Source organism: Eubalaena glacialis, chromosome 4 (genome assembly GCF_028564815.1).
Source record: "Eubalaena glacialis isolate mEubGla1 chromosome 4, mEubGla1.1.hap2.+ XY, whole genome shotgun sequence".
Taxonomy (NCBI): domain Eukaryota; kingdom Metazoa; phylum Chordata; class Mammalia; order Artiodactyla; family Balaenidae; genus Eubalaena; species Eubalaena glacialis.
The window spans coordinates 37,143,349-37,169,918 of record NC_083719.1 but is presented as its reverse complement, the minus strand read 5'-3'; the positions used below and the strand labels follow the sequence as shown (position 1 = coordinate 37,169,918).

General features: G+C 35.2%; 1 pseudogene; it reads left to right on the top strand.

Moving 5' to 3' along the window:
- Window positions 1–26,341, top strand: part of LOC133089670 (elongin-B-like) — a 54,769-nt pseudogene extending 28,428 nt beyond the window's left edge.
- The last annotated feature ends 229 nt before the right edge of the window (window positions 26,342–26,570 follow it).

The window sequence follows — 26,570 nt, the reverse complement described above, 5'->3', positions numbered from 1 at the left end:
GAACTGGAAAAGTAACACCATAACCTGAAAAAATGTCAGTGTTAAGGCACCTTAGAGAGTCCAGAAGCTCAAAATTCAGCCTGAAATGGAAGGCCCATGCTATGTGGCCTCTCTAACCACAAGACAAACGGCTAAACTTTGAACAGGAATTGATGGGTGGCATGCAGTGGTAGCCTCTGAATCAGAAACAGACTCTCTACTGTTTCTCTTCCAACTGTCATGGTGGTTTTAGTTTGTGCTTTGGGGTGGGGGGGCGGTTGCGGGGGGTGATCCTTAATGGCATGCTTCCTTGGGTACAGGGATACTCCCGTCACAAGTGCAGACCATCTCAGGTGCCTGAGGACGCTGCTCTGAGAGTAGGGCATGCATGTGGCTGCTGTGTTTCCCTCCCTCCAACTGCCAGACAAAAGTGCTATGCCCTGGCTGGGGGCAGGGAAGTGAAGCCAGATATTTCCTCTTCCCATGGCTGGCAGTCCCAACCCACAGTGGTAGTATGACCCCCAATGCAGGATTGCAATCCCAAAGCAGGATTTGATAAATGCCTAAATAGGGGCTGGGTGAGAGGCCTGTTCTCACTGATCTCTACCCAGTGCAATATGGCACTGGTAGCCTGGAGCATAGATCCCTGCCAGTTGTGAAGGAGGACAGCAATCACTTGGGCTGGGTCGGGTGCAGGGGATGGGGAAGTTGGTGGCCAAAAAACAGTCCAGGGGAATCAGAGACACAGTGGGAGGTGGGATCACTGTGGGCCACGGCTCTGGGTCATTGGCACATATTCTACTGTCCTATCAGAATTCAATTATAAGACACAAACTCAGAGACAAAATTATGAAGCATTTTAAGATGGTGACCACAGAGCATGAGGCCAGAGAGCACTGGCCTTCAATAACTGTTACCACTCCTCCATTCACACTCTATGTTCTAGCAACACAACTCCCTCCTGTTGGCTTTTGTAATGACTACCCTTGATCGGGATTACTTTGGTTCACTTACTCCTCCATAAACTTGAAGTTTAAGCTTGGATGTTATTTCTTTTGTGATGCCTTCTACCTCTGGAGGTAGTTAGGAGGTACCTCACTGTGTTTTCGTAACACTCACTTGTTTCCTCTATCATAACACCAGTCACTGGAATGTAATTGTCTGTTTACTGGTTTGCTTCTCCTCCTTCACTGTAAACCTCTGTAATGAGAGGTGGATAAATATTTGTTGAATTAATAGCTCTGTTGAAGGGTCATTTTTCAGACAGTTAAAATTGTAGCTAAGAGTTTATAGAACAATATTTAACATTTAATCAAGCGCTTATTTTGTTCGATGCAGCAAACATTATATTCTACACAGATAAAGCACTGGTAAATTTTAATAGCTTTGTCAGTTTTGGTCTATTGAGTTTTAAAATCAAGTAGTATTACCCTAAGTAAAAATAACTTTCTATTGAACATACCCATACTCTGGATAGTGTATTTTTGGAATCTTTACACAATCAAGAAAATTTTTCATCACAAATGATAATTCGCTGAAGGGTAAAACTCTTGGGTTACAAATTTTGTTTCAAAACTTCATAGATTTTTGTTTCATTAGCTTCTGGCTTTTAATATCACAAAGTAGTCTGAATCTTAACCTGAATTTTGCTTGTTTGTATACAACCATTTTTTCCGGGTACTTATAGAATGTTTACCTGTTCTTGAAATGAAGAAAGTCTCAAATATCTGTTTACATGGGTTTTATATTCACCATCTGTTTTCTGAAAGAAGCAACTCCTTTCAGTCTTCATACTTAAAGTATTTTTTAAAGTTAGGATGGTGTTAATACTAATGAGCACTTTGATCACTAATGCTCTTCCAATTTTTGTAGTTCTTCTTTAGAATCATTTATAATTCTGTTTGCCACACCTATTATCTTCATTTTCATGGGTTTTATCCTATTCTTCTTTTCCTCTGCATTCAGACCCATATGATTCAAATTTTCATAGTGCCTCTTATAGTTCTTATATTTTCTAATGTGAATCTTATTTCTAGTATTTTGTTTTCAGTCTAGATATAACCTTTCTTTATCTTAGGCATTTACTTTTTGTACCTTTTGGTTATAGTTTAACCTCAATCATTTTCCTTTGGATAGTATTCAACTTCACAGAGTTGCACACTGTTTAGCACAGTTCTTAAACATAAGCATGACTTAATCCCTCAACAAATGACAGTTATTATTAAAAGCAGTTCTCAGTAATTGATATCACAAAAGATCCTAGAGTTGCCTCCAGGCAAATACTATTCACTTTCGTAAAATTCAGGCCCCAAAGAGCTAGAAAAATGAAACTGCTCAAAATCACAAAGATAGTTAATACTAAATGAATATATTCAGCCCCAGGCTTCTTAAAGTCAGAGTTAAATATATTTCAACTGTTACATAACAAGTGTAGGATCCATGTTAAGAATGGAGATGAAGTATGTGATTTGACTCCTTGAACTTATTAATGGGATTTCATTCAGAGATGTCTAAAACAAAGCCGTACAACTTCACACTGAGCAATTTCACAAGAAATATGTCAGGGTTTCGGTGTTCAAGCACTCATCTGAAATATCTAGACCTCCTACGTTTGTTGATTATTTTCTTAATAAAAATTTGGACAATCCAATAACTCAGTAGTATCCTTAAGCAGTAATAAGCATTGCGCAATGGGGACAAGACACGCCATTCTCACATTAGAAGGGGCTGTATTCTTTCCTTTCCATTATTATGAGACACAAGATGGGTGGAGAATCAATGAGGCAAAGATCATGGGTTAATTGCAGCATTTTCCCTTATATTCCTCTCCCTTGACTATGAACTTAATGCTGGAGAGGCCACGTTATATTGGGTTGATTCATGTAAAACTTCAAAACAAATAAATCCAAAACAATCTTTCATGCCTAGTGCTTCTCTCTAATTAACGTGTTGGAACGCATGTTGTTGTTCTGCAGCTACTCTATGGGTCAGTTAAAGCATCTGGCCTCAGCATATCCAGAGCCCAAAACTGAGCAGTTGTTCCATTGAGCATTTGGGACTGCATATTGGCACGAAAAACTTCAAAAACTCTACATCACCATTATCGGAGTAAAAAACAGAATATTATCTTTTTTCATGGTTGAGAATCAGAATTCTTTACCTGATAACTGAAATGGACTAAATATTCTGGGGAAAATAAACACCATATAAACATTTCCCAGAAAGCCAAAAGGGTCTTTTTATACATGGATGTTAATTAACCATGAAAGCTGTGAATACTAAATAAAGGACATTTTCTACATTATAAGAGGCTCTTTCTTAGGTAATTAGGATATTTCACATTTTTTTTAATCCGGTGCAATTGACAGTGACTTGGGCTCTCAAGCAACCCCTCTTTGGGCTCTCAGGTTTGCCTCATGACAGGAGAGGTTGGATACCAAACAAGACAAAATGATACGTATAAGACAAAATGATATCCATTAGTGAGTACAGACACAAAAGCTGTAGGCTCCTCAGGGCCAAGAGAAGACACATGGTCTGATATTCTGCTGGGAAATTATGAAATGCTGAAAATTAAGGGTGTCACAATGTTTACCCAAACTTTTCTATTACTTCCCTTACAGAGCATGTCTTTTTTCCAAGGGAGACCATTTCATGGATAATACTGATTGCAATACTGGGGGAAAAAAGCAAATGCCTCTGAACTCCAGAGATTTTATTAAGTTCTGTGTTACCTCTGCATCAAAATTGGCATCACATGATTCTTCAGGGACAGTAAAGACCAGCTATTCCCTTCCTGATGTCACCACTCAAACACAGGAAACAAAGTCAAAGACAGGATCCTCTTCTAGTGGTTTCAACATCATACACATATATGTATATGCACATAAAATATTTTTAAATTGTGAGATATGCCATACATATAGAGTGCTGCATAAAGCCTGTATGTACAGTTCAAAGAATACATATAAAGTGAACACTCATGTAATCTCCACCCACATTAAGATACAGAACATTTCTAGCCCCCAGCTCCACTGTGTGCCCTTTTCTGACCACAATTCCATTCTTTCCCTTCAAGTAATCATTATTTTCATCTTACTGATTTCTTTAAATTTTACCACCTACACATGGATCTTTTAATAATATAATTTAGTTTTGACTTAGGTTTTGAACTTTTAACAAATAAAATCACAGTATATATTTTTCCATTCTTCTTTGAAACTTACTGCTAAATGTTTACCTGTAGATTTCTATTTTGGGAGATAATGGAGTAACTGGTATTGGACTTGCTCTCCAATAGCAAACAACTAGAAAACTACATAAAATATATGAAACAACTGCTTTCAGGCATTCTACAACAGGCCATACAGGGCTGTAATCCTTGAGAGAAGGGGTACAAACCCAGTGAGCCCAGTAACTGGCTCAGATTTCTGCCCATGGAGGCTTTATGGACTGTGAAAAGTAGGGAGTCCCCAAGCAAGCTAGTCTCCCTGATTAAAGAGACAGAAATCAGAGTTAAGCAAGACTAAGGCAGTAAAGGTTTGTAGTGCAGAAGACCAGATAGGAAAGTGCTCTGCAGAGAAAGAGTTCTAGAAATCTGCATAGCTCCTTTGAGTTTTTGGCTGAGTATTAAGCTGTGTTTGTGTAGTGTGAAACTCCATAAGGCCAGGCAAAATATAACTGCTAGACAGAGAATAACTACCTGCAAGCTGTAGGCTAAACAATTTCAGTAACTAACACTGGGTTAGGAGACAGGTTGAGTTCTGACTAGCCAAAATGAAACAAACTTGTTAAACATGTAGGGTACATAATAGTAATACTGGAAGGGTCTTGCTTTAGTGGTAGAGCTAAACTAGCTTTAGAATAAAGGCTATCTAGATGCCCCTGCCACTAACAAAGTTTAAAAGCAAGCTTCAAAAAGTTTAAGCTGATCTATAATTAACTTAATTGCCCATCAAAACAAACTTCAACACTCTTTAAAGGAAAACAATTAAATCCAGAGACTCAACAATATAGCAGTCATAATGTTAGGATCTCATAAAATATGACTACACATGTGTAAAAATAGGAAAATGTTTCCTATAGGCAGTAGAAATCTCAGTCAATAGAAACTGATTCAGAAATATTAGAGATAATGAAATTAACAGACAAGAACTTTCAAAAACCTATTTTACATGTGTCTAAGCATTTGAAGGAAAACTTGAACATAATGAAGAGATAAATGGAAGATGTTTCTTAAAAACACAATGGAATTTCTAAAGATAAAAAAATTGAAAGGAGAAATAGACATATCCACAATTATGGTTGACTATTTCAACAGTCCTCTCTCAGGAAGTAAGAAAATAAGGAAACACGAAAATTAGTAAGAAAATTGAACAACACTACTAATAAATTGGCCAAACTGAGATTTACACACCGATGTTAAAAAATACACTCTTTTCAAGAGCACGTGGAATATTCACCAATATAGACTAAACAGTAAAATATAAAACAAGTAGCAATAAATTTAATAATTGAAATAATATAGAATATGTTTTCTGACTATATGAATCTGTTCAGAAATCAATTAAAAATCAGGAAACCCTATAATATCTTGAAATTAAGCAATGCACTTCAGAATAATCTATAGATCAAAAAAATCACAAAAGAATTAGAAAATATTTTTAATTAAATTGTAATGGAGAGGACTTCCCTAGTGGTGCAGTGGTTAAGAATCTGCCTGCCAGTGCAGGGGACATGGGTTCGAGCCCTGGTCTGGGAAGATCCCACATGCGGCAGAGTAACTAAGCCCCCGTGCTGCAACTACTGAGCCTGTGCTCTAGAGCCTGCGAGCCACAACTACTGAGCCCACATGCCACAACTACTGAAGCCTGTGTGCCTAGAGCCCATGCTCCACTACAAGAGAAGCCACCTCAATGAGAAGCCTACGCACTGCAAGGAAGAGTAGCCCCTGCTCACCACAACTAGAGGAAGCCCGCGCGCAGCAACAAAGACCCAACACAGCCCTAAATAAATAAATAAATAAAACCCCCCCCCAAAAAAATTAAAAAATTGTAATGGGGAAAAGATAGTTATCCAAATTCAGGGGGTGTGGCTAAAGTGGTATTTACAGTAAATTTTATAGATTTAAATACATATATTAAAAAAGAAAAATAAGTAAAATCAGTTATCTGAGCTTTAAACTTAAAAAGCTGAAGAAAAAAATTAAATCCAAAGTGAGTAAAAAAAAAGAAAATATCAAAGAGTGGAAATTAAGGAAATTTTAAAATGAACAAATAAAAAAGAAAATCAATAAAACCAGAAGCTGAGTCTTTGAAAAATCAATAAGAGTTTTAAATCTTTGGCTAGAATGATAAAGAAAATAAGAAATAAACTCAAATTACCAATATTAGGTATAAGAGAAGATTTTCACCACAGATCCTAGATATATTTAAAAGATAATAAGGGAATATAATAAACAACTTGGTGCCAATAAATTCAAGTTGACATGAACAAATTCCCTAAGACACTAATTTATAAACTGACAAAAGAATATAACATATAAAAAAATAGACTTAGATCTATTAAAAGAATAAAATTTGTAGGTAAAAATCTCCCCTCACAGAAAATTCCAGACTCTGATGGCTTTATAGACGATTCTACCAAAAATTTAATATAAAAAATACCAATTTTATACAAAGCCTTTGAGAATGTAAAGGAAGCTGAAATGTTTCCATATTCATTTTATGAAGCCAGCATTGTACTAAAATCAAATCCAGCAGAGACATAACAAAGAAAGAAAATTACAAAGACCCCTTATGAACATAATCATGAAAGTTCCTAACAAAATATTAGCAAACTGACTGCAACATTATATAAAAAGAGCAAAATGTAGTTTATCCCAGAAATGCAAGGATGGTTTGTTATCAAAAATCAATCAAAATAATGTACTATATTAGCAAAATAACCCAAGAGAATGTGGTCATTTTAATATATGCATTTTAATATAATCATTTTGTCAAATGATTTAATATAAAATCATTTGACAAAATTCAACATCCATTCATAATAAAAACTCTCAGCAAACTAGGAATAACAGCAAATTTTCTCAACATGCATCTAATATGCAACTGATGAAAAAATTAACAATTGTCTCAAGATTAGGAACAAGGCAAGGCTTGTCTATCTTCACCATCACTATTCAACACTATAGTAGAGGTCCTGACCAGCGCAATAAGGTGAGAAAAAAGATATTAAAATATAGATGGAAGGATAGATAATATATAGATCAATAGATAGATGGAAATAAATAGAAAATAGAGAAATAGATTGGAATTAAAGAAATAAAATGGCCTTTATTCATAGACATTATAATTATATATGTAGAACATCCTACGTATAAATATCCTATTGCATTTGATATCTTAAATTAAGAAATAAATGGAATACCATAGTCATGTATTGGATGACTCAAAATTTTTAAACCTTCAGTTCTCCCTAAATTCAATACATAACCATCAAAACAGCATCAGGTTGTTTTGTAGAAACTGAAAGACAATTTTAAGATTTATATGGAAATGCAAAAGGCCCAGAATAGCCAAAACAATTTTTTTTAAATGGACAAATTTAGAGACATTTTACTATTTTATTTAAAGATATACCATAATGTTATAATAATCAAGACAGTGTAGAAGCAGCATAAGCATACATGTACATATTCAATAGATTTTTGACAATGGTTCTATAGTAATTCTAAGTTTAAAATGTAGTCTTTTCAACAAATGATACTAAAGCAATTGGATATCCATAGCCCAAAAATAATGAAACTCAACCCTACATCACAGCACATACTAAAGTTAACTTGATATCTAGCATATATTTAAATGTAGGAGCTAAAACTGTAGAACTTCTAAAAGCAAAAATAGCAGAAAAATCTTTGTGACTTTGGAGTAGGCAAGTATTTTTTAATAGGACACTAAATGCACTAATTAGTAAAAAATGGATAAATTAAACTTTACTACAATTTAAAAATCTGCTCATTGAAAACACCATTACAAAATGGAAAGATAAGCCATGGGTTGAAATAAATTCTTCACAATACATGTATTTTACAATGTGTAAAGAATTTCCAACTACATAATAGTACAAATAACCCAGTAAAAAGGGCAAAATATTTGAATAGACACTGCACCAAAGAAGACACACAAATAAAGAAAATGAAAAGAATACCCAATATTATTATTCACAAGGGATATGTGAATTAAACCACAACGAGTTACCTTTGTACAGCTACTGGAATGACTAAAATTATAAAGACTAGAAATACCAAAGTGTTAGTGAGGATGTGGAGAAATTTAAACTTCTAAGCATGACTGTTGGGAATGTAAAGTGGTGTAACCACTCTGGAAAACAACTTAGTAGTTTCTGTGCAGTCAAAAATTTATTTATCATGTGATCCAGCAATTCTTCTCCTAGGCATTTACCCTAACAAATGAAAACATATGTTCATAAAAAGATGTGTATACCCCTAGCAGCTTTATTCATAATAGTGTGTAACTGGAAGAAACACAAATGTATGTCAACAAGTAAATCTGTAAGCAAGTTGTGCAACTGCCATACAATGAAATTAATACTTTAATTGATAGTTAACTCATATTAATTTTTAACTGATACAAGTGGAACACAACGTGTACAAAGCTCAAAAACATTATACTGAGTAAAAGAAGCCAGACACAAAAGAGAACATACTGGATGATTTCATTTATATGAAATCTAGAAGAGGCAAATTTAATCTATGGCATAATAAAGCAGATCAGTGTTTACCTGGGGTCAGGGATAAGGGAGTAGGATTGAGGGCAAAGAGGAATAAGGGAACTTTTGGGGATGATGGACATGTGTATATATGGGGTGGTGTTTATATAGGCATTTAATTTTCAAAACTCATGGAGCTGTACACTTAATATAGATGTATTTTGTTTTATGAACTTTATACTTTAATAAAGTTAAGGTAAAAACAAGTTTTTAAAATGTTCTAATCAATACATTTAAAAAATAAAAATCCAGAAGCATTTTTTAAGTTTTACTTAATCCGAGATGAATCTGCCCTAATACGCCCCTTCTTAAAAACAAGACAAAATTCCAAATTAACTCACATTTACCCAGTAAATATGCTCTTGGCCAGATGTCTCAGTTTTCGGCGTTTAGACTTTCCAGTCCCTATGTTGTTATTTTCTAACTTGCTTCTTTGTGTTAATGAAGCTATTTTAAGATAAGCCACTGGCCAACAGCTGTCTATTTCTTTCAGTATAGTGACAGGGGAAATAAACATTTCCAGTTCTTCCCCTACTAATGCCAGGCCACATTCAGTAAGCTCTTTGGTTACTGTCATAGGTAGCAGCCTGTCTTTTCCAATGGTAAGACTGCATTAATCCATCTGATAAAGGGCAATTTGAGGAAGGTGAGCACAGCTCAGGACTCTTTAATCTGTCAAGTCCTATTTTCTTTTACCCTTGAAATGTTCCAGAATCCTCCCTCCAATCTGTCATAGGCAAGTCTAACATCCCATCCTAGAGTTTACATTAACTTTTAATAGTATTATTGGCAGACATAAAGTCAATTTACAAAGAAGGTGGTCTTCTGTGAATTTTTGTATTGCTAGTACCTGAATTGTATTATAAATTTGCCTTTTCTGTCTTTGTTAATGGAAACTATTTTCGCATATACACTATATTTCTAGGCTGTGGAGAGAAGAAAATAAAAATTTTTAGTAAGTAAATGAAATGATGTTTAAATGATTTCCTATTTGAAAATAACTTATAGGCTATTTAAAATAGGCCTTTCAGTTATTAGGCGGAAAGCTTGCCAAGAATGTGGTAAATACTACTATGAAATGGATGATTCCTCCTAATGCAATTGGAAATCATAATTTTCCACTCATGTACAATCTTCAAGCTATAAACTGCATGCTTTAGTATATGGATTAGAAGTATCATTCTTTGAAGCCCTGTACTGTAAAACCAAGAGAAATTTTGTACAACTAATGTAATTGTTTCAGTGAATTATAAAAATTTAAATCTTCTCTAGATATTTCCTGTTAGATAACTCTCTAGTGAGAATTTCATTCCACCATCCCTGGCAGCTTCTCAAACTCTGTATAATAGATTTAGCTACTCAGATGAGGACATGTTTCTGGAAATGGCAGTATTTTTAACTTGTGCTTAGAAGATATTTACTAGTACAGCTAAGCATATGTTTCATTTTAGCAAATAATAATTTCTTTCTTCCTTTCTACCCACAACTTTCATCCTCTATACCATAAATAGTTATTAGAGATATGATTCTCATGGGTAACTCTTAATTACCCATGGAAATGAGAATACATCTAAGAACATTTATATGTCAAAAGTACTAATTTTGAATAAGTCTTGGCCTATGTCAACAAATTGGAAAGCAGGTATGTTCAACATTTACCATGTATCCAACCGTCTGTTACTACTACATGGTAGAACACAAGGAAATATAGCCTCTGCCTTCAAATTTTGCTTCTCAGAAATAAAGAAAATATATACACATAAAGCAGAGAATAGTAAACTATAGCATAATATCAAGCACAAAAAGTAATAGTAGCTGTAAAGGTCATGTATCTGTCTGGCTGTGGAAGGAGGAAGACAGAAAGTATAAATATAATCAGGAGAGAAAATCTGACTATTTCTACTCACCAGATCTTATTGTTAGGGATTTTTATCTTATTTAATACTACCAGCAATATATGAAGTCAGTATTATGCCCACTAGCAAGATGGGGAAACTGAAGCTTAGAAAGATTAAGATGCTTACCCAAGGCATGTCTAGAATTTACAATGGTAGATTCAATCCCGTTCTAGATTTCAATGGATATTTATCGGTGCTGATGCTGCTAATACATTTAGCCAAATAAAAGGCTGCTTCTGCTTTCTTGTGGGTTTTCTCACCATTTTAGGAAAGAAATGCTAAATGACAGATATAATAAGCCAGAGAGACTTACAGAGTTGTATATTAATGGGGTCCTTCTTATGCCCCCAAATTTAAGAAAAGATGCAAGATACCATTAAGATGTAAAAGTCATAGGAAGAATAATAAGATCTCATTCTCATCATAAGATGTTTAACAGTCAACAAGTAGACTATGAAACAGATCCAGTGCCATAAAGACCATGAATTTATCCCATGAGTATAAACTGCTCAGGTTGGAGAATGCTCAGAAGTTGTAATCAAAAGTAGAATCCTTTAACTCTAAGGACAGGCATTGGGTTTCTGACCAGAATGTACTCTTTTTTTTTTTCTATTACCATAATCATAATTTTTCACATGGCATTCCTCTAAGAATGATAATCTATCTATAAAGTTGATGCCTACTTGTCAATGTAATTTATATAAGTGACTTTGGGCTACAAATAATTTTGCCTTTTGAAATTGCAGAGTATGTTTAATTCCTTTTTTAAAATATATTTCCATAAATATCAGTAAGTATATAAAATTTCAATCAACATTGATACTAATATTTATTTCATTAAAAACTATGTTTCAGTGAGATATTAATGTTTCATATTTCATAAACAAAGAGATTTGACTATTATTACTATAACTTAAGATTTTAGATCAGAAAGATTATTTGCATTTGAAGATATAAATTACTTTTTAAAAGATATACATGTGTCATTTGAAATACATATTTTATGCACTGTGTCACCCTCCTCACTCTCCTTCCTAAAAAATATAAAATATTTTATTTACTTAAAATAAAGGTCATAAAGAGAAGTCATTAAAAGTACAGACAATTGCTATCATCAGAAATAAAGTTTGTCTTCATTTCAGTCAGCTGGTTGGGAAAAAGGTGGTGGAAGTTAAATGAAATTTCTGAAATTAAGAATAATCAAAAGTATTTCCAATATTCTTTTCCAAAATTTACTCTTTGATAAAATTGTTCTTGGAGGGTAAACTCCAAAAGCAAGATTCTACATACAAACATATGTTACTCTTACTCAGCAAAAGACAGGGCTGAGGATAGAAGTCTACATGCAAAGCAAGATATTTCATGAGACCACAAACATTTGTAGATCAAGAATTCTCTCCCAGACTCTAAATGGACCATGTATAAGTTCTGACCTAAAATCAAAGCATTTGTAAAATGCTTATGAAAAATAAGAGAGGAAATAAATGTAACCAAGATTTTGATATTTAGTGAATTTCTTAAAATATTTCCAGATTCTTTTTTGTTCCACACAGTAATGATCTGAATGTCTACCATGAATAGCCAAGAATGTTGTTAGGATTTTTTCCAATGGTCATTTTTACCATAGCATAATAATTTTACTGAGTAGTTATGCTTTTGTTTTAATATGTAGCTTATTATGTATAATTTTCTAATCCCACATATTTGTGTACCAGAATAAAATTCTGGAATTACTTCTATTAGCTGTAATCACTGTATAATAGCAACACATTTTTAAATGACAGATTTATTTGGTTTCTTTACTTGCTAATGGTCAGAAAATTTAGGATTGGCACATGAGAATAAAATATCAATAGAGTTAAATAGTTAGCAATTAAATTCATATGTGATGCTCACGTTTCATTGCCTGGGTTCCAGGCACAGAATTCCCCTTCAAGTGGGACTTGCTATAATTTGGAAGGCGTTCTAGTGCTCAATCAGTAGGTCTTTGCCATCTCCGATAGCTTTACCCTCTCAACCCAAAACATGTTGTGACCAAGTCTCACTTAGTGTAGGTCTTTGGGTGAATCGTTGTGTCCAATGAAAGTTGAAGACATGGGTCATGGAGTCGAAAGATCTTTTCCTAATCTGGAATTTACAGTATTCCAGCATCAGGGCATTACTGAGAATTAAAGAGAAGTCTTGATTTGACAGGACACATGACCTAAGCTGAGAAAAATACTTAAGTTAATGAACTGAGATGGCTGGTTAATTATGCTATAAATAAATCAAGAAGTCCAGATGACATTACAACCACAGACATAATGCTCTTTTGGAGGAGTAATGCTCTTGTGGTTTGCAAAAAACATTCTGAGCCTCTGAGAGATTTCAAGGATAGAAATCCATCCCTAGTCATCCAGTGTTATTTATAAAGGGGGTAGAGAGGATTGTTTTTGTTGTTCTTATGGTTAAAATGTTCAACATAAGACCGCAGTTTTAAAAAGCCACTTAAGGAATTAAAAAAAAAAAAAAAACTCTTATGAATAGCTGTGTTCCCCATGTCTGGAGGCTTTTTGAATATTATGGCATTGGGCTTACAAATTGTCAGGTTAGTTTTACTGTAATTTCATTCAGTGACTCCAAAATTTCATCTCCTGTCACAAAAGGAGCATCTGCCCACTGAAAATGATATGGAAGTTCACACTGGATAGCTACACTAAACTATATATTGAGAGCAAAGCAAATTGGGAAGAAAATTGTCTACTACCAACAGTGACCCTCCTTGTTTTTTTAACACATATTTCCCCCCCTCAAACTCTTGTGTTTTAATGCTAACTTTCTATATTTTGCTTTGTCCTGGAATGAGGTTATTCCTTAATGTCTTCATATTTTTGTGCAGCTCAATTAACAGGATAAAGAAAAAATGTGTACTTATTTATTTGTATATACCCTACCCTTTTCCAGAAAGAATATCAAGCAACATCCATGAATTCATAAAATTATACAAGATCGCATAAACTAAATGGGAGTTAAGAAATGCGCTAGAAGAGACAAAAGGACAAGGCTAAAAATGTTTCCTTCCTTGTTATGATCAGGTTACAAACTTGGCTTTAAATCTACATTCAGTCAATATGAAGAAGAAAAGTGATGAACAGATTCTCAGAATTCATAATATAAAAACAAACCACTTATGGCAAATAATAATAATAGCAAATATCTAATATAGTAATTTTAAATGCCAGGTGTTATTCTAAGCATTATGCGTATATCAACTCATTTAATCCTCATAATAACCTTATTAGGTAGGCATTACACTTATCCTCAATTTACAGATGAAGAAACTGAGGCAAAAGAGATTAAGCAACTTGCCCCAGGTCACATGGCGTGTAAGTAATTATGTTGGGATATTAATATATGCAGTCTGGTTTCAAAATCCCTGATCCTAGTTGTTCTGTCACACTGCCTGCAGAAAAATACAAGTATTCTTATGGGAAAAAAATGTGTTCTGATCCTCATTATGACACTATGCGGTAATGTCTTTAATAAAATTCTTATTGTAGAGTCCACAATAATTTGAAAGACATGTTCCCCAAATAGGCACACATACCACACCAAAAAGCTTATTAGAGAAATCACTTCTGTTGAAGACCAATTCTTGTCAGTGTAGGAAAGTGTTACTTTCAGCTATGATGATCGTGGAAGGCCACCTGGAGGTGGCGACATTTGCATCGACTCAAAAGGATAAAAATGTTTCTAGAGGTAGAAAGTATAGGGAAGATGGGAATTATTTTTAGACAGTATTTTTTAAACAGACACTAACACTTGAATGCAATGGAGTCAAAACCATTAGGAAACTGGGACTGTACAATAAATCAATCATGTTTCAGTTCACAAACTAGTCACAAATCACATATACATCCTGGCAAAGGTTTGATTGGCAGGATTTCCAGACATGTCTGTGGCACTTATAAAAATACAGATTCCCAGCCTCTGCCACACCAACTGAGTCCAAATTCCTAGGTAAAATCTGTAGATTCAAAAAACTCAAATAATATTCCCAAGGAATTGGAGTCAGGTGTTTCAAATTGCAGTAAAATTCATCAGGTCCATGTCACTTGCCACAAAAACCTTAAGAATCAGTCTATGACTGTTAAGATGTTTTAAAACAGTGAATTATTTAATAAAAGAGTAACTCTTGCTTAGGTCACCTTTCATATGTCATATTCAGATTGGTGTGGCATTCCTGCTTGACTCTTCTTTCAATAAGGAAGCATTTCATCACTTTTTCAAAGCGCTAACTTGGAAAGAATATGTACAATTACACCAAAATGTGCCTACCTGTGTTCATTCTGGTTTGAAAAAAAATGTGTTGATGTGTTGGGTTTTTAAAGAGGCATATTTTACAAGTTAATTAAAGTGAATGCTTATCTTCAAATAAATGTAATTGACATATATTTTGTATTAAATCTCAGATAAAGTAGTATTATGAGTCTTTAGACTCATGAAATTGTCCAAACTGAGGACAGACTGTTTTATTGCTGGGAACTTGAATAGCTAATGGTCTGTAAAACAGCAAACATAAGTTGGGTTTTATTCAATTTCTCCACCAAATGTGTCTACCTGTTGGATTTTCTGAAATAAATACTCTTAGCTGATTCTGGGTTAGGTGCAGCAAGACATTCCCGGACACTTGCATCTAGAGAACAAGTCTGCAAACCTGCTCTCACTTTTTCTTCCTGCCTTGAGCTATGGTGCATGTCTGAAACCAGGTAATGTTTTCCAGTTTATGTCTCCCAAAGTGCTTAAGAAGAAAAAAAAATGACACACACACACAAAAGTCAGCAAGCTTTTTAACAGAGGAAGGACTTTGTGGGCTCATAAAAGCTCAGAATAAGATCTTCCTTTGGATTTTCAGATATTTTTGCCAGCCTCCCTTTGAGGAAGTACTGCCCACTAGCTGGCTTTCTTAGAATGGAAATCCTAAACAATACACTTGATTCAAAGTTGTTTTCCTCAGTCACAGGTTTAGATGAAAAAAAATAATTATGGATAATATGATAAATGGTTCAGAAACTCAGTTTTCATCAAAGAAAACTCTGCATACAAAATAAGGAACCAGATGGATGGATGAATACCGGATGGATAGAGAAAGAGGTAGACAGATACAAGCTCAGAACTAAATAAGAGACCCCCATCTGTAATTCTACATCTAAAACCAAAAAGTAAATAATAATATACATTAATTTCAATATGTATACTCAAAATTTTTAAGACTTTAAAATTTATTACTCCCTTTCCCCAAATAGCTATTTATGTTTATCCTGTTTCTTTCTCTTTCCAAGTGTTCTGCTCACTAATTACCCCTAAAACAGTTTGTTAATCTACAGGAAAATTGAGAACCAAGTGATCTGGATTTATTTCAATGACATTTCTTCCTAAATTTATATTTATTACTCCCTTTAAAAATGAAACACACCAAGCTAATATGTTGTGTCCATGTCTTTTTTAACCTTTGGAAAGTAAGCAGCACACTGCCAGGCATGTAGTCAATGTTTAAAATAAACTTGCTAAATTAAACTAACTATTGCCCACACTACACATAAATTTCAGCCATAAGAGGAACAATGCGTGAAAGCACACTTTGCAATGACCCAGTTCAGCTGGACAGATGAAAGTCTGGGGCGTAGTGTTTCACTGGCTTGATCCATCTGCCATCAGTCACTTGTGGGAAGAGGCTTCTGTTTCTTGTCAGCCAGCAATAGGAAGCACAGCAGGATTTAGTAGCTGCTGAGGTACCAAAGGAAAGGGCACAGCGCACACCATTCATGTCAAGTCAGGGATGGAATCCCAGCTGCCTTATTCTCCCCATCTGGTAAGTAAACACTCTCCATGCTGCTTTGCCTCAGATAATACCTCGCTTACTAAGTCAGGAAAAATACACTCATTTAGGAAGGAACTTAATAATCCCATTGATAAGAATAAAAATATATATGATCTATATTTTAACTCATAGAGGCTATCTAAAAATTGAGAAAATCAATTATTTGGCTTGCTCAACTTTCTCTTTAGCCACCTCTGGTTAATTATCTGATACAGTCCGACAAAGTGGGTTTTAAAGTCATATTATCAAGACACTATTTCAATTGTCAACTTCACATCCTGTACATAGACATAGCCAAAGTGCAAGATAAAAGGCAGTCCCCTCAGTTAAACTACAAATGGTTTTACTTCTTATCAAAGAGAAGGTGGAATACTCAGGATTTGCCATTTGATTCAGCACTAGGGCCTGCCAAAATGGGAAATATTTGTACATCCTCCATGGCCATCTAATTGGGAGGCGTGAGGCCATAGTAACAATGTTTCTTTCTTTTTTAAAAAACTTCAGAGCAGTCCCTTTGTTCAATAGGTCACAAACTCTTTTCTGATTTAAAGGGAAAAGAGAAAAACATAATTTGATGTGCAAACACTGAATGCTATGTACACTACTCTAAAAGTTTTTTAAAAACCGGTAATGTTCCAATAAATAGAATTCTGGCAGTAATATTTCATTAGTGAACAAAGCCAGTAGCCATACTAAGGTGGGGAGGAGGGCTCACCCCTCATTCAGCGCATCTGGAGGGAGGAGAGAGCTACTACTTAATGACTTTGGTGTGCACCAGAGATCTTCCAGCAGACAGCAAGTTTGATTTTCTTCCATGCCCCAGTTTTTGTTTTTGTTTTTTTTTAACACAGTAAAGCATGTTTAATTCAATTAAGGTGTAACAGAACAAAATTTAAGTACTATAAATTAATTAAGGTATAACATAGTAAAGTATGTCAAGTATACCAATCATAGCATACAGCTTGATAATTTTAACATAAGTAATCACGTGTCTAACTACTGCCCAGGAGGAGATATGGGACATCCCAGAATTCCAGAAGTTTTCCTTATGCCCCCTCCCAATCTATACTCCCGGCACCCACTAGTGTGACTTCCATTTACAGATGGTATGAAATATTTAGACTTGAATATATTTTTCTCCAGAAAGTGTCTTGTCTTCTGCAGTTGTCTTGTTTTATAGCTAAAATCACACCTTGTGGGTTTTATGCAGGCTCCAGTTTTTGAATATCAAGACCTTGCTTTTGAGGAAACAAGTGAGAAAAATAGGGAAATAGATACAAAATTATTTAATTATTGTTGTTGTTTATGTGGGTTTTTTTTTTTTTTTTTTGCTTATTACATTCATTTGTAAAGTTTGGAATTGATGTTTGTTATTAGTCAGTGGAGTGAGGCACTGAAAAGTTCCCTTTACATGGGGTGTTACAGGCTATTAGCTTTCTGAGACACTTGCTAACAAGACAATGTGTGTTTAGTTAAGAATAAAGGGAAAAGAAGGTATGATAGTGCTACCATAATCAGGTGATTCTCTTTAGTGATTGTCCAGTCTTCTCTGGGTAAATCATGACAAATTAGCAGGTAGCTGCTGGCAGAGAGTTACATGGGGCATATTTCCTAGACAGAAAGAATTATGGGAGGGACCTCATTAGGCTTCTATGCTTCAGCTTCCTTTCCTTTCCATCTCCGCCCCACAACTCTGCTTCCATGAGGATCTTACCTGGATCCATCCTTCCTGAAGTAGTTCTATACTGCTGGTATGTACATCCCTAGGACTGAGGGGTGGCCCAGGGGTCACTATTGGGTGTCTGTGGAGCTTTGGCATGTAGCCAAGGTGACCACACACATCCATGAAAAGCCCCCCAGGGTGTGGAATGAGGCAGTGATGGGAGGAGAAGGAGGCAGACTGCAGACTGGGGGCCAGTTGTTCTCATGCTACCTGGGAGTGTGCTTGAGGGCAGGGAATTCTGGGAAGCAGGATACCTAAAGGACAGTCTGAAAGAGAGTTGTGGGCTTCAGTTGGACTTATCTCTTTGATTCCATGGACTCATTTGCTCCATGGAGAGGGATGCAGCCATAGGAGGAAAAAAATAGGACCCTCTAAAGCATGGGACCCACAGCAGAGGTCCCTGTTGCCCAGATCTAAAGTAGTGTGAAGTGTGATTCGCGTCACACCTAGGGCATTAAAAAAAAAAAAGGACCTCTCACCATTTTGTGCTATTCTGTTTTCAAGGTATTTACCACTAGTCGTGAAATTAGTTTATGCTATACTTTATCATATTTTATTCAGCCTAATCATTCTCATCACAGCCATCATCCAATGCTATTTTAAATTTTCTATTTATAACCTAAAGTCTACTTCTGGTTTCAAAGGTAATTATTTTACCTCTCCTATAAAAGAACTGTTGACAAAAGTTAGACCAAAAAAAGAAACCACTGAAACTGTCCAGTAACATTGTCAAATATAAAATAGTCAAATGTAAAAAAAAGTCTAAACTTAACCTAAATGCAAAAGGAACTACAATATTATATTATCTCCACTTTAGGCATTATGTATTCACTTGTTACAGTGCAACTGTGATTAAAGATGCTGAGGGCCTACACCCAGCTGCTGTGCCTGCACCCTGTCAGGTGTGTTATTGCAAAGCTTGGGTCTAGAAATAATAGTCTGACTCGAATATTCTCACAGGGCTGTATGGGTCAAACACATGAATAAACATCCACAACAAAAACAGAGTTCAAAATCAGTATAGAGCAAGAAATCCCTGATCAAGTATATTTTTATAAGTACTTTAAATAAATGCTCAAAAGCAGTCAGAGGAGCTTTGTTCTCAGCTCAACACACAACAAATGAGTTAACCCAAAAGCACCTCTTAATACCCTGAAGTCTCCAATATTCAAAATTTCTTATTACACGCATTTTTTGGTAAGAAAAACATTTCCCATTTTACTATCAGAGTGGTAGCAGATAGGTCCAGGAGCACTGGGTGTGCTCCGTGAAGCATATATGTGCTCATGTCTTTCCCTGGGACCCATCAAGGTGCTTAGTGACTGTCACTGTCACAGGAAGGCAGTGGCTTAGTGTGACCAACACAGGCCTCCCCAGAAGCCGGGCAAGACTCTAACAGGTCCAGTAGTCTTGGAGATAAGACAGTTTGGTGATTCCCCACTCAATGATGGCTCATTTCAGGTAACCTACAGTCAACCCCATGTGCTGAAAATTCATAACAGAGGTATGAATAAAACCAACCTGGTTTTATTACAGCAAGATGCTTTTAACCTTTCTGCTCTTAACCTTGTTTCTAGCTTGGAGTGGTGAAGGTAACTATTTATAGCACTGGTTGGCATATTAATTACAGTTTTTAAATGTTAAATTATTTTTTTTTAATTGCATGTGGATTAAATGCTTGAAGATTGTGATTAGCACCTCCAATGAACTCTTTGGTTCCACTGAACAGTTGTAAAAACCTAGGCTCTGGCCCATCTTCCACACTGTTACCAGGGTGACCATATACCAGACACCCCTGCTTAAAAACTTAGCTTGAAAATACAGTCCAAACTACTTAAAGGAAATTGGTTTTTAATACAGGCCTACTGTATCTAATTCTATATTTCTACTATTCTCTGCAATAAACTCTCTTCTCCCCTTAGCAGACCTCTCATAATGGACTCACCTTCCCCATTCTTTGCTTAGTACATTCTATCTTGATTATTCTCAGCAATGGTTGGATGAGAATAGGGTGGAACTCACATTTAAGAGAATAGTATTGGTTTCTAACATGACTGAGGCAAAAGACATTCATGCTCTAAGAAAGAAGTTCTAGGTCAATACAAATAGAGACACCAATGCCTGGGATGATCTAATTTGGTCAGGTTAGAGAATACAGAAGGCTAAGACTCTGCATGATGGTAGAAGGCCTTGGAGGCTTGTATTTCTGGGGGTAACTGAGGGAGAAAAGGGATGAAAGACATAATGCAGTTTATTCTGAGGGCAAGGTGGCTATTTGATTCTAATTATGCATTATTTATTGAATTTTGTTCCTCGCTGCAGTTAAAGTGGTGAGACTAGCAGTGTCGTTGGCTGGGGAAAGACGGAGAGGCTGGTAGTCTTACCTGGAGCATTCAGCTCCATAAGTGTTCCTTAAAAATGTTTTCTCCATCTGTTCCATGGCTATAAACTATTCTCAAACACTGGTAATCACCATTAACAGGATTTCAACACATTGAAATTGGTTTATTTTGATAATTCTATGAAACGTATATAGATGTGTTGAGAAAAACAAAACCATTACCGCAGAGTATGCATCTATAATTCAATTGACCACATCTTACTATTCTGCTCAAAAATTTAGTAGATCTTGTCATTTTCTTTCCTGCAATGGGAAAAATTCACAAAACATGCCCTGTTCAATCAAGGAAATCTGTAGTGATTTGTGAGAATATGAGTCCTCTGAGAATCTGAAATCAGCTATAATATGATAAATATCGTAATAGGGGCCATCTCATCTGATTATTGGGAGGATTACCTAAAATAATGCATATGTAGAGCACCTAGTGATGGTTCAATTTTTTAGAATTATGCTTATTTTTATTCTAGCAAGTTTATCAAAACTCGCTCCAATTCTTGAATCCTGTTAAATTACATGGTATAAATTGATAAATACTCAAAACAAAATAAGTGTAATATTTAAGAGCTGACACATGAGTCCCTCTTAGGAAAGAAACTATTCTTGATAAACTCCTGGATTATAGAAGATAAGACCCAGGGGGCACATGTGGACCCCTTAACTTATTCATTCCTTCATTCATTCACTCATGCATTCATTGAGTGCTTACTATCAGGCATTGAAGTTATAGCAACAAACAAAACAGATAAAGCCATTGATCTCATAAAGTTAATGTTCTAGTGGGGGAGACACACACAGAGACACACACATATGCTTAATTTCAGGAAGTGATAAGTGCCATGAAGCAAATAGGACAACAAGACAGAGAATAACTAGGTAGGTTAGGGGACTTAGGATGGATAGGATGGTCACAGAAGGCATCTTTGAAGAGGTGACATTTGAATCAAGACCCAAATGAGGTGATGCAGCAGATAAAGAGAATTGGAAGCAGAGGGAAGAACAAGTGCAAGGGATCTGGTTTGGGAACAGATGCGGCAAGTTGGCGAGGCACCAGGAAGGCCAGGGTGTCCAGAACTTAGGGCGTAAAGAACTTTAGATTTTATTCTAATAGCAGCTCTTTTTCTCATAACCATATAGGAGTGGCTCAGCTGTTCTAAATGAGATAATAAAAGGATTTATTTAAATCAATCTATGTACTATTAATTAATTTAACATACCTTCTTTAAATTAAATTTAAACAGTACTGAAGTATAAAAATGAAAGGAATAGTCATTCCCACTAACCCAGTACCTCTCCCTAAAAGGAAATGCTATTATAATTTTGGTGTATTCTTCCAGTTCAAAATATATTTATTTACTGCCAAAAATAGAAACATGCCACAGACATCATTTTGCACCCTGATTTTTTTGCTTCATAATATCACTTGGAAACTCTTCCATTCAAGGATGTACATATTTTCATTATTTTTAAATGACTGCTCAGTGTCACACTGTATGGATTATCCTAATTGATTTAATTAGGCTCTTATATAAGAAACTTTGTTTCCAATTTTTGCTATTATAAACAATACTATTACTTAAATCTTGGGATGTATAGATAAATTCACAAATTTATTCCACAGCACACTTCCAGAGGGGCTGAAGGACTGATGGAAATTTCCATCAAGAAAGATAACTGAAGGGATCAGGGTAGCCTTATACTAAATGTAGAGTCATTCTTCTTACAGCAGTGTAAATGCTTTGCCCTCTTAATCCCCTTTTCCCAATCTTCCAAAAAGTTCTCTACACTCAACGAATGTTTCATTTGCATGGGCTACATTTTTGTTTTTTGGGGAAAAAAAATAGTTCAGAGTGTAAATCTGGAATGATATGGTGGATAAAAGAGACAGGAAAGATAGAAACCTAGACACAGGCTGGAGGAAGAGTAACCATTAAGAACTCAAGCTACCTGGATTTCACTGACATTTGAAAAGTGTTTCCTCCGTCCACAAGGTGGGTATCAAGATTCAAGGCAATCTTATCTAGATCTCAAGGAAGACAAGGTGGCCCCAGCTGACATCTGGGTTACATATTTAATGCCCAAACATCCAAGGAGGGGGGAATCAGTCAAGCTAACTCTTTTGATTTCATGTAAACAAAATAACCAATTGATGGACTGATTGCTTCACTTGTTTTGGATTTCTATATACACAACCACATGCCAGTGATCAAAAATAAATCATCTTCAAATTCAGAACAATACACAGGACTGTGTTATATTGTTCATAGCAATCTATGTTATAAAGAAAAATGTATCTACTACAGTCATTCTTACTTCACAATTTTGTAAGGTACCAAAAAGAACATTAATTATAGGCAAATAATTGTCACTTACCCAGAATACAAATAGCCTCCTTCATAATTATGGCTTCTTTGCTTTTCTTCCTTCTCTCAGTAGTGTGGTACTTTATTATTCATTCTTATCTCCACAATAGGGTAAGCTGATAAAGAGGAATAGAAACCCACATCAATATTTTCAGCTGTCCAACTAAGTGTTTAAGAGGCATACCAATATTTTTATTAAATAAATTAAGGATTTCCATATTTTTACTCATGTTTTCATTTAATTTCTTAAAAACAAATAGTGTTTCAGCTATCAAAAATTAGCCAATTATTATCTATTCCCCTAAATAATTTAGAAAGACATTCAATAGCATCTATTTGTCTCTGCTTATAAAAATAATTACATATCCATTGCAGAAACTATAAATATATCAACAAAAACTGGCTGGTTTCCTCTGCTTATTTGTAGTGTCTGTATTTCTATACTATTTTGGAAAATTGAGTCAATAAATCGCATGGATGTTAAGCTAAAATGTGGATTATCAAAGTAAATTATAAAATCTACTCCTGTAAATATCCTTCAATAATTATTATAAATCTAGAATTATATAGCTATAATCCTATCCAAAATCAGAAAAGAGACTAATCTTCCTCTCAATTTTTTCTAATTCCTATGGTTTCAATTATCATCTATTCAAAACATGTATCTAATCTAGATTCCTCTTCTGAATTGCAAATCTGCATATCCAACTGCCTGCAAGAAATACCCATTTAGAGTTCCCAGGCATACCTCAAAGTCAACAAGTTCAAACCACCTTAAGAAAGCTTTTTTACCTGAAATCGATTTTTCCTTCAATGTTTCTCATCTTAGTTAAAGGCAGTACCATCTACACCTCAACTGATAAAGCAAAATATCTTATCTCCTTTTCTTTTGTTCTCCGTATCCAATCATTAAGTCTTGTTTAATTTGCCTCCTAAATATTTCTTGGCTCATTTTACTTCTTGCCATCCTCACTGTTTCTAGCCTAACTAAAATCACTACTTCTTTCACCTGGGTGACGCAGTCCACATGAATGGGGCCCCTGGAGTTGTAAAGCAGGCAACATTTGGAGTCCTTCTAGCTTCATCTTTTATCATTTTCCTCTCAAACTCTACTCTGTAGCATATTAAACATCTTTTGTCTACTTAAACATTTCATACTCTCTTACCTTGGAGCCTCCAGACAAGCTGTACTCTTTGCCTAGTGTATATAGCATAGTTATATAATATATGTAGCATATACGTGTATTATGTATATGTTTATATATGCTATATATATATATATATATACACACACACACACATACACACATATATATTATTTGCTCTGAGATACTTTTTATCATCACCCCTGCGATCAACATGATGGCTGAGCTGGGTGTCCCACCAATATAGTCCCAAAACATCTGTTACTTTCTAATCAGAGCACTTACTACTTTTATTATAATTACTCATTTGCCTGATTATGCCCTCTGGTGGCATCAAGGATGTGTATTTTTTTATTACTGTGTTTTCAATATCCAGCACAACTACCAGAGCAGACACTGGAAATATTTCCTAAATGGAAGAATTAATGAATCAATAAATATATGCTAATGTTTCAAGCAAAAATATGATAACACAAAGGTCATGACCTTATTCAAACCAAGAATTAAGATGAAGTAGGAGATATTTGTAGATAGAGTTAATGTCATTATTATTATTCCATCTGCAAGGTAAAATGTAGTGCTTATTCTTCATTTCCAAAAGCTGAGAATTATTAACACTGCCTCTGTAAGCAGAAATGCTCAAGGAAAGGCTGGGATCCATGGTGTGCCTTTTCCTAACTTCGCCATTTTAGACATGACAGCTCAACTCTAGCTGAACACAGCCAGACAACTCCCAAGGATATAACTAAAACCTTAAGTTGCCAGCAAATTGTTTTCCAAAAGAATAATTATTAGGACAACAAAATCATGTAAATACGAAATGGAAAGCCATGACAGGTCATCTAATCTCTCCTGTGAGAATTCTCTTAAATGTTGGCCTCAGTGCTCTTCAGGGTGAATTTTAAGTACAACCAGTGATGTAAATCCCACCTTTACCCTTGGGAGGCTGTTGTGCAAACCAAAAGTTTCCATTGCTTCTACTTGGGTAAAATATTTTAAAATTTGCCTTTTCCTCAATGTGTGTATTTTACTCTAGCTCTCTTGTGCCTCTATCTTTTTAGGTTTTATAAATAAAAATAAGTGGTGATATAATCTTAGAGCAGTAGTTTTCATTCAACTAAGAGTTCAGTTACAAGCAGCAAAAGTACCCTTTTCATTTAAAGTAAACTTAATGGTGACAATAATTTTTTTCTATTCTAGGTTTAATACGCTTTTATTTCATTCTATTGATGTTTAAAAATTGGAAGGGGTAAAAATGTCAGAATTTATCACTTCAGTAGGTTAAATCTTAGTAAAATCTTCAGGTTCATTTGCTGTGATGCTAAAAATTTAATGGAATATTGTTTAATTAAATGAGCTGTCTGCTGGAGCTGGGAAATTTGGGGATTATATAGAATGTTATGAAACTTATTTTTGTTTATTTGTTTAACATTTTGATCTTATTTTTCCTTCAGAATCTTGCCATTATCGGTCTCAATACATTACCCTTTCATGTAATTAAACCTATCTTTGGTTCAATGGATAAGACAATATTGGCTTTTTAAATGCAACGTTTCCCAAACATTGGTCTTCTGTGTACCAATTACCTGAATTTTGGCATATTTTATACTACTGTACCATCTTTCACTGAATATTTTTCTTGAGATAACATACTTGTTTGAATTCAAATATATTTTAAGTAATATTTATGTCATTTAATCCCTTTTTCCCCTAATATAGGTAAATGCATACAATTTAAAACGTTATTGCATAACTTCTAAAATTATCTCGTAGCCCACAATTCGGAAAAGCTGTTCTGTCGTATTTCATTATAAATCTCGGGGAGAGGCCTCCGCTGCCATGGAGGTGTTTCTCATGATCCGTTGCCATGAGACCACCATCTTCACGGATGTCAAGGAGCAGAGCAACGTGATCGAGCTCAAGCGGCCGCTGGAAGAGTAGCAGCTGTACAAGGACGACGGGAAGACATTCGGTGAGTGTAGCTTCACCAGCCAGAGAGCAAGGCCTCAGGCCGCAGCCCCTGTGGAGCTAGCCTTCCGGGCAGATGAAGCATTTGAAGCCCTGTGCATTGAGCCCTTCTCCAGCCCACCTGAGCTGCCTGCTCTGTGTGATGAAGCCACAGGACTCAGGAAGCAACGCCAATGAACAAGCTGTGTAGTTGGAGAACCTTCCCCCACTCCTGTTCCCCCCATCTCCCTCTAATAAAAGCGATTTGGGTGTTTAAAAAAAAAATCTATATATAATTTCCTTCTTCTTTCATAAAAGAATCTAACTTTCAGTGTTAGCTTCTGATAGTCTCCTAGCAGTTTTAAAAATTTGTATTGTGAATTTTAAAAAAAGCTAAAAAAAATCTGTATGGTGTATATTATGTTTTAAATTTGTTATGCTGTTCTCCTATTACTATAAAAATCCAT